At 35.9% G+C, this 9,735-nt stretch overlaps 1 long non-coding RNA gene across 1 annotated transcript in view; it reads right to left on the bottom strand.

Moving 5' to 3' along the window:
- Positions 1–5,682: 5,682 nt before the first annotated feature.
- The window catches only part of LOC116151285 (uncharacterized), an 826,846-nt gene continuing 822,793 nt past the window's right edge, over positions 5,683–9,735 (bottom strand). The window contains exon 14 of the long non-coding RNA XR_010382609.1: positions 5,683–8,452. This is a non-coding gene — a long non-coding RNA (uncharacterized LOC116151285). The remainder of the gene's footprint in view (positions 8,453–9,735) is intronic.

Raw genomic sequence — 9,735 nt, 5'->3', positions numbered from 1 at the left:
GCTGATGAAAAGCCTCCATGTGGAACAGAAAAGAAATATACGTGACACAAAAGTTAATTTCAAAAATGGTTGCATTTTTATTATACCTATGGCTTCATTTAGAAATATGGAACTCACACATGAGACTTTATGAATACATTATCGACTTAATTTCTTAATTTTTTTCTTTTAATAAACACAGAGCTGTTCATGAAAAGAAAATACATTCATTATTTTATAGAAGCCAGAAGGAAGTGACTATTACAAAGGAGTAGAGAAAGCTATCTTTCATCAGCCCCATAAAACAGGGGCCCTTCATCTTCATCTCTTGTGATAGGCTTCCCAGAATGATGAATCAATAGGAAAGTGTTCATTATTCTCCCAATTCATTTGAACCAAGCCTGTGAGTTGACTATGAATTCAAGAAACAATTGAGTGAAATCAAATGGTCCTGTGAGCAGTAGTTTCAGTACTATTCAAAGCAGAACCTGTGGACCTATCGATCCTAAATTGAACAAACAAAAACAAGCCCCATGATAATCTCAGAAATGCACATATTAAAATTATGGTCCTTTTTAATTGTGATGTAAAATATCACAGATGGAATGTATTCAAAATTCTAATGGAGAGCCCATGTAAATACATCAAAAATTAATCTGTTAATTCTTTTGCCTATTATAAATTTCACGGGAATTTATAAAACTTGGAAGAGTGACAATGAGGAGCTGAATTTAAAAACGTCATTTGTAAGCATGTTGATAGATTGAAACATCATTTAAAGTGAGGAATCATATTTTTTTCTAAAAAAATTTTACATCTGTGTATAATTTTTCTACTGTAGAAAAAATATCCTTCAAACAGGATGTTCTTTATTCTCTCCTTCATCTCCAATTGGCCTATTAATTACAACAGTCTACACTGTTGTATTTGGTTTCCCTAGAAATCCATGTATGAAGTCAATAGTTTCTATGTCTGTCTGCCCATCAGTGTCCCAAACACCCAACTGTAATTTCTGAGTCAAAATCATAGAAATGGAACTTGGAAATCTGAATTCAAAATATATATATTATATATATATATATGTATCCATCCATCCCCAGGTTACATAGCAAATGTGGAACTACAGAGCAAAGAGTAAATTTTCAAAAGGAGGCATTTCTGTTCATTGGTAGCCTGCCTGTGGAAAGAAGAAATGGGAGGGGAAGATGAGTATCACCAGGGCTCAGCTTCCCAGTCTCCATGGAAACTCATTTTTATATCCCTTTATGTGGTTTTATTAATTGTGTGGTAATGGAGGTTTTCTTTTTCCTGAGAACTACTCTCTTTCACTGTCTTTTCCTCAAGAATTTCTTTTAGGAAATAAAAAAGGATCATAGAAAAAAAGAGCCTGCGTACATGCGGTGAGAGCTCTGGGCACTTTGAGATGGAAGCGCTCATGAACATTCGATCCCAGCATATGGATTAGAATTTGCTAAATAGTGAATTTGTTTATTTTCCCTTACTTAAGTTGGCTGGGTATTTAGTCCTAACTGTCACTTAGTTTCATGTCCACTCCAAAGGCAGCAGTACATATTAACAAGTTTTTATAGACATGCATACAGCTCTCCTTCTCTAAGGACCTGTCTCCTCCTGGGCACAGAGTTTGAGCAGTTTCAGATATTAACCATCAGTAGAAATGTCAGCTTTTGGTCTACCTTGTGTATCTCCAAAGAACCCATCCAATACCCACTTACCTCCTGACAGAGAGGCACTCGTGCACACCTCTGTAATCCTCAAACACAGAAGATCCATGCTCTCCTGCATGTCAGGCAACCTAGTCCACTCCATTTGATGGACCTCAAACCTAAAATGTCCAAGTATTTTCTCAGGCTGGTGTCCTTTGCCAACCTCTCCCACCCCCAACTCAGAAAATTCTCCTCAATCTTTTTGAAACCCACGTTCACACACCCAGACACACAGTACTTATTATATCTTGTGAGGCTGATGAGTGTGGAGAATAAAAACAATTAGGTGGAAAAGGATATGTGCTCAGTTTTCCCTTGTAAATCCACAGCAGAGGGATCACACGTAGACATGGATATGTGTACAGAGCAATAGTTTCTCAATAGCGTATTCCTGTATTCCATTAAACAAATACATGCTAGTTGAATATCTTGGTACCGATCAAGGACAAGAAACCTAAGACCTAATTATCATAACCCACAGAAATTAGAGGATAACATGACAGAGCAGTAGCAAGCTATGAACCGGGCGGTTTACTGTTCTTTCAGCATCAACTACTACCCTCACGCTCTCTCAAAGACAAGTGGCACGTTTGTGTCCCCTCCCCCCTCCACCCTGGTGCCCGTTTCTGCTGCTTCTCTGTCGGCTATTAGCTTACTTCCTGCTGGGAGGAGAGGGACCACCGTTACTGTTGCAGAACATACATGTTTTGAATGGCCACACTTGAAGAACGTGTGCAGTATGGAAGGAAAACAAACCAGACAACTTTTTAGGCAATGCACTCGCCCCAGCCTCTCCTTACAGCAGTTTCCTCTTTGAGTGTGAGTGTGCTGTCCTGTGTATCTGCTCCATAACTAGCTTCATATCCCAACACAATATGTCCATCTTTCTTGCGCTCATGAAATTATAGACACCCATCAAACTTTGCCATGATGTGGTACGCGCACAGGCCACTGTTAAAGCAACAGCTATCAGGTGTCCAATGAGCACAAGTACTGGTACTGACATTGATGGTGATCGAACAGATGAGACATGTCAGTTACATCAAGATTTACAAGTGATGGAAGACTCAACCCAAAATGACCTACATCAAATTGAACTTATTTATTCAAATGACTGAGATTTATTTGGGTATCTACCTTCATGTTTAGTTTATTCCAATTTATGTAGTTAGGAATTAGTTTTGCTCCATTTTTCACTCCTCATCACTGGCTTTATTCGAGGATTCAGTGGATCATTTTCTACAATGATAGGCATTGACCTTGGCCAAAAAGACAAGAAGCCTCTCTTTTAAAAGACCCAGCCAAGTGAGTCAGACAGAGAAAGACAAATATCACATGATATCACTTATATGTGGAATCTAAAGAAAAGTGATACAAATTCTACTTAGAAACAAAAAACCGACTCATGGGCATAGAAAACAAACTATGGTTAGAAAGGGGAAAGGCAGGGAGAATGGGGATTAACATAAGCACGCTACTGCATATAAAGTAGATAAACAAGAACCTACTGTATAGCACAGGGAACTCAATCCAACTTTTTATAATAACATACCATGGAAAAGAATCTGAAAAGAAACTATAATATGTATGTATATGTACAACTGAATCACTTTGCTGTATACCTGAAACTAACATTATAAATCAACTATACTTCAATAAAAAATAAAAATAAAAATAAAAGACCTAGCCAAAATCTAAGTAGGTCTTACTGGCATCAGGTAAGGTCAAATGTTCATTCCTGAATCCAATTTTTAGGGCCAGAGGAAATCACTTTTTGTTTGTCTTATCAACTCCATGATCCTTGTCTATTTCTGGAGTTTGGAAGTAGAGTCAGCTCTACTTAAAACTCAAGAATTAAATTTGAAGGATGAATTGGTAGCCACAAAATAATCTGCATACTGTTTACCAGGGCAAGAGTGTTTGAGTGTTGAACAGCCATGTGAAGAGATCTAACTATTACATCTGCAGTGGCAAAAACTGGAATCCAGGCTACTACTAGCCCACATCCATCCATGGCAGACATTTTTATTAATCTTGGACCCATCTCCTGCACTCACAATCTATTTCAACTTACTCTCCAGGAAATAGCTTGCAGTTCATCAGAGAAAATTTATATTATACCCTTTGTTATGCCATACATGATAATATTCTTAATGACTGTGGATAAAGCCTGGAGGATGTGTTGATAACTCATTTTTAATCTTTCACCTTCAAATGTACCTAAAACCTTCTTGAGTCTACTTATATTTTTGACTTTTCCACCTCTCAGGATAATTAATTATCTTCATACCTCTATTTCTAGAGGCATAGCAAGCAGTCTGGTCTACTCTCTATTACACCTGCCTTAACATCTTCAATTTAAGATTGAATTTTCAGTTAAAGAATAGAAGCATTCAGATGTTAAAGACCCAAGTGTCAGAAAGACGTAGGCAAAAATTGGAAACAATTTTTTATCTCTGATGATATGTGACTAAACAAAGAAACAGAGCTGTACATATAAAGGAAGAAAAAAATATCTCATGTGATAGAAAATTATTTATGGATAATATTTGAATTGCTGCACAACTTGTAAAACTGCATAAAGACTTGTATTACCATGCACATCCATACAGTTTAACTTTCTGATTTTAACATGTTAAAATGTCATTCACTGCTAGTGAATGTAACAAAAAAGAAGCAGACTCAAGGATAGACAGAGCAAACTAGTGGTTACCAGAGGGCAGGTGGAAAAGCAATGTAGGAGTGGAGGAGTAGGAGGCGAAACTCCTGTGTGTGAGATAAGCTACAAGGATGTATTGTACAATCTGGGGAATACAGCCCATACCTTGTAATACCTGTACATGGAAAATAACCCTTAAAAATTGCATGAAAATAAAAGTATTTAGAATTTTTCAAAAGTTCACTAAAGACATATTTAATAAGAAAGAATTAGACTTAGAAGAATATATTTGAAAATTGAAATGCTTCAGCTTCATTGCAACTTCAACACCTAAGAAGATAACAATGAAGAAGGAATGACGTTTCTCTCCTACCATTTAAAGTATCATTATTTCACTAAACATCATATTTGCCCTAAATTGACAAAACTTGAGTTGTTAGAATACATTCCAAATAAAATGCATCAAAGAAATTCTGATATGAATAACAAAAAAAAATCATAGAATGACTCCCTTTACAAACTTCAGATTTTTTTTCAAATACAGACACACAGATATAAGAAATCCAGGTATTAAGATTCTCTCTTGGGTGCTCTGTGTGTGTGTATTTATATACACCCTCTGCATGTATATGCACACATAAGATAGATAGATAGATTGATCAATCGATCAATAGATAGATGCACTGGATATACACACACATACAGAGCATGCAAGAGAGAAACCTAAGAGTTGGATTTTTTATTTCGTTCTGTAAACGACACATGAAGATGGTAACAGTGTTGTAAAGGTGACAAGAATTGTTTCATGGCAACGTTTGGCATTGCAGTGCTACTAGGAACAGCTATAAATATAGTGTGAATCTCTAATAAAATGTTATGACAGTTAGTTTCTTTTCCATGTATCCTTAAACAGGAGCTTGTTAATATTATCTAATTAGTTGACTATGCTTAAGTATTTATAGGATCACGTACCTCCATAATATCACTTGTTTTTTAAAAGTACATCATTTCCAAGGTCATTACCCACTGCTATGACAGTTAGAATAGCTCAACATTCTGTGTTAGTAAATAAAGAAGACACTATTCTATTTCTGTGAGGCAACTGGCAATTATTCTTTTGAATCAATTTGGCAAAACTGGTAAATATCCAAATGACAAATATATGAAGGATCTGAATTCTATGTACAGAGGTCAGCTCTTTTCTGATGCCCTCAGACAGAATCAATAACTCTAACATCTGCATTCCTGTAACAGTTTATACAGGAATTAAATATGACACTAACTAGGTTGTTTAGCAAATATACACATTAGCATATGTTTTCACCCAATATTGGGAGTATTTTAGGGTTTAGAGACACTTTTTTCCTTTTCTGTATTCTCAGCACATTCAGCACATACTTGGTGTTCAGATGACATTTTTTAGATTTAATATGAAACAAAAAAGAAGGGTAGGTGTTTTGCATACATTTGATAATAAATAGGGTGATAAAAAATATTGCAAATTAAACTGACCATTTAAAGGCAGAGTTTATCCTCTAAATTCTAAATTTTAGTACATGACATCATGATGTTAGTTCTCCAGGCACAAAATCTTTGCGTTAGTTTTCCCTATGTCATCCTCTTCATCCATTCCCAACATGTCACTAAATTCCTTTGTACTTTGTTTTATGAAATTTGTCCAATTTGGCTTTTCCAAGCTCCTGATTTTAGTTTTAGGCCCCCTGATTAAATATCAATGCTACCACATTAGCCAAGCTTCACCTAAATGTCACGTACAAATTTATGAACCCACAGCACTATTACTAAATACTTAATTGATCAACCATTTTGTATACATATATTTATTTATAAAATACAAGTGTGTGCTAATTAAATAATAGTTAACACATTCCAAATAAAGGTAATTACTAACAGTATGAGAATAAAATGTAGATAAAGTAAATTCTGATCCTAATGAATTGAAATATGCACCTGTGGGAATGTAATGTAGTGTAAAAGACAACGGATCTAAATGATTGATTTCTTATTTTTAATTTCCCCTGGTCTCCTACACATCCAGCACTAGGTACCTTCTGAAAATACTACTTCCTGCAGGCTAGTGTCCTGAACAGAAATCTACAATGTTTAAGCTTAGAGTCCTCAAGTGGCCATTTAAGTATTTCTACACAGAGGTCCTTTTTTGCTAATCCAAGCTTATTCTTTGCTCCATACTCCTCAGCAACACACACACGTGCACACCAATTCTTCTGTGTTATTCAAATAATGCCTGTTTATGCTATTATCTTTCTCGTGTAGTGTGCTCATTCTCTTCTCTCTCCTGTCACCTGCACCACTCCTCTTGCCTGCATCATGATGCTCACACCAGCGCTACCCCAAGCCTGCACCACGTACCCTTCTGATCCAATGTACCCATGCCCAAAGCCTAGTTTTAGAAGACCTGCTCAGTGAAGTTCTCCTCAAGTATGGTGACACAATTCAATCATGCCTTTAAAACAACGGTAGCTTAGGGATCTATTTCATCACAGAGAGATTCTTTTTTTAATTTTTTACTTATGTATAGTTGATTTACAATGTTGTGTTAGTTTCAGCTGTACAGCAAAATGATTCATTTATACAGACACACACACACACACACACACACACATATATATTCCTTTTCAGATTCTTTTCCATTATAGGTTATTAAAATATATTGAATATAGTTCCTCATGCCATACAGTAGGTCCTTATTGTTTACTTTATATATAGTAGTTTGTACCTGCAAATCCCAAACTCCTAATTAATCCCTCTCCTCCACCCTTTCCCCCTTCAATAACCACAATTTGTTTTCTATGTTTGTGCATCTATTTCTGGTTTTTAAATAAGTTTACTTGTATCTTTTTTTTCAGATTCCACATATAAATATCATATAATTGTCTTTCTCTGACAGAGCGATATAATCTTGATTCTTTTTCATGAATATATCTACCAGAGTCAAACACCTTTCTAGTATTACACACACACACACACACACACACACACACACACACACAATTTAACTTATAAGCATCAGAGAGTAGTGGTGTCAGAGCAGGTGTATATTCGTTATAATTAGATACTAAACCAATAAAACTACACACAGTGGATTTTCCATAAATGCTATTATTACTGATAATAATTAACTTCATTATAACTCTAGTAGGATCTTAAACAAGCACTCACAAACTAATATAGGTATTCTCAGTAATATTTAATGCCAGTGAAATTTCCCACTGTAGAACAAAGAAAAATAAACTGTGTATATGACCATTTGTATGCAGCCAAATTTTGGGAACATTTCAGTGCTTTATAGGGATCCCAGCCTTTCTGAAATATTCCTCAATACATTTTTTATCTGAAGGAATCCCACTATTTATTTTTGTGGTGTTTTGTGGACACATAGACTTAACCAGAATCATCTTCTGAATACCAGTGACAATTATCAAAGGCCAAATCTCTCTGGTATTAAAACACAGTAATCCTATTCTGGAATTGAATGAATAATTTTATATCAAGTTGGAACAGATGGGTAAAAACAGAGCAAACAGATGCCTCTGGCTAACAAGTACATGTAAAAAGGTAAACTTTTCTCCATTTCTCCGATTTTTCTTTTTACTGAGACAATCATGCCCTTTGGCATGACATAATGGATTTTATTTTTAATAGGACAGTTGTTGACAAATGTAATTATTAGAATGTCTGTTTTCAAAGATGTAAGAAGAAATAACTCTTTAGAAATTCCTAAAACATTTTTAAATAATTCTTTTGGAAAATCTCACCAATCTACCCAATTATGTGCCAACACATGAGAGCTTTTTCCTCCATTTGGCACTTTTGGAAGATTTTCCAGAATCATTGCCTCTTAGCAATGCTCCTGCGCACACCTGGTCAAAATCGACATCATTCTGGTCGCTGCTCTGACGTCCGACTCCTTGAGTCACACCCCGATTTGGCCTCTTTGACTGAAACGAGCACTGGCTTCCAGCTGGAATCACAGATTTGGCCTTGTCACTGGATGTGTCATTTCTGGATTTCTTGTGTAAATCAAGCTGCTTGCAAAGAAGATGGAGTCCTGGAGGATGAAGGGGACTATTATTTATTTAAAATTATGGGGGAAAAAAAACCCTGTCATATTGTGTATATTGATTCTTATGTGAATAATGCACTAAACATTCTGTGAAAATTTTCCTGGGTCATTTATTTTTCAAAAAAAATTCAGCAAGTAAGAATAGACAATATTACTGTAAATTGTTTAAGTAAAAATGCATATATATACGACATTGCTACCATTAAATATGATTAATGTGGAAGGGAAAATGAAAGCAGTCACGGGAGTTGTGTAGAAAAACCAAGTAGATTCTGAAGCCTTGGCTAACATTGAACTTGGAACTATTTTAAAAGAAAGGCAATTCTGGAAGGATTTTCATCAAACCTAGAACTTAATGCTTTGGACTGAATATATACTTTGGAATTAGATGGTTTGAGGTGAAACTCTCAGCTCAGTTATGTTTAAAGATGGACAAAAAATCCATTACTTACTAGGGTTTTTTTTTTCTTCTTTCCTTCCTTCCTTCTTTTTTTCAACCCTCCTCTCTTTCTTTTATGCTACCCTGAGGTTGCAGCATTGAACTAATCATAATCTTTTCTGCATCAAATACATGGCTCATGCAAAGACCTGTTTTCTTTTTCTTCTTGCCTGCCTACCTTCCTTCCTTCTTCCCTCCCCCTGTATTTCCTCTAATTATGTAATGTTACACTCCTTAACCCTTCTTACCTTCATCTTCTTGATTGGTTAAAATCAAAATACTAGCATCTGCCTTACTGAACTGCTATGAACAGGGCACTGGCTGAGTGAAAGTTTGCCCCCTGCCTTGTTGTGAGCTGGCTGGTGTGACAGGAACAAGGGTCAGAGCTGGGGGGTTGGGTGCTGTGAAAGAGACCCCCATCCCCCTCAGCCAGCTTTGCTGTGGGTCACTGGGCACTCACCAAGCAAGCCCTAATAGCCTATTTAATTCTTGCCAACTCAGTTGCAAAACACTTACTTTGAAAAAGAGGAGACCTAAACAAAATCTGGACAAGGAATTTGTATTTTTTTGGCCAGCTAGACATCTGTTTCCTGTTAGGCAGTGACATCCATGATATAAAGCAGTTCCTTGATACAATTCTCTACACTATTATGAAATTCAACCTATCATGGCATGTGTTCCTCTTATTACAACTGTATACACTATCTATGTGTATAAAGGGGAAATCATCATAAAGCTACAAAGACTATTGCACACTTTGCAATGGGGATTTATCATAGACAGAAGAACCTTTTGATTACTTCTTTGTTCTTGAAAAATAACTAAATAC

The sequence above is a fragment of the Camelus dromedarius genome, chromosome 10 (assembly GCF_036321535.1).
Source record: "Camelus dromedarius isolate mCamDro1 chromosome 10, mCamDro1.pat, whole genome shotgun sequence".
Classification (NCBI taxonomy): Eukaryota; Metazoa; Chordata; class Mammalia; order Artiodactyla; family Camelidae; genus Camelus; species Camelus dromedarius.
Note: the sequence above shows the minus strand (reverse complement) of the source record. Positions and strands in the feature narration are given on the sequence as shown.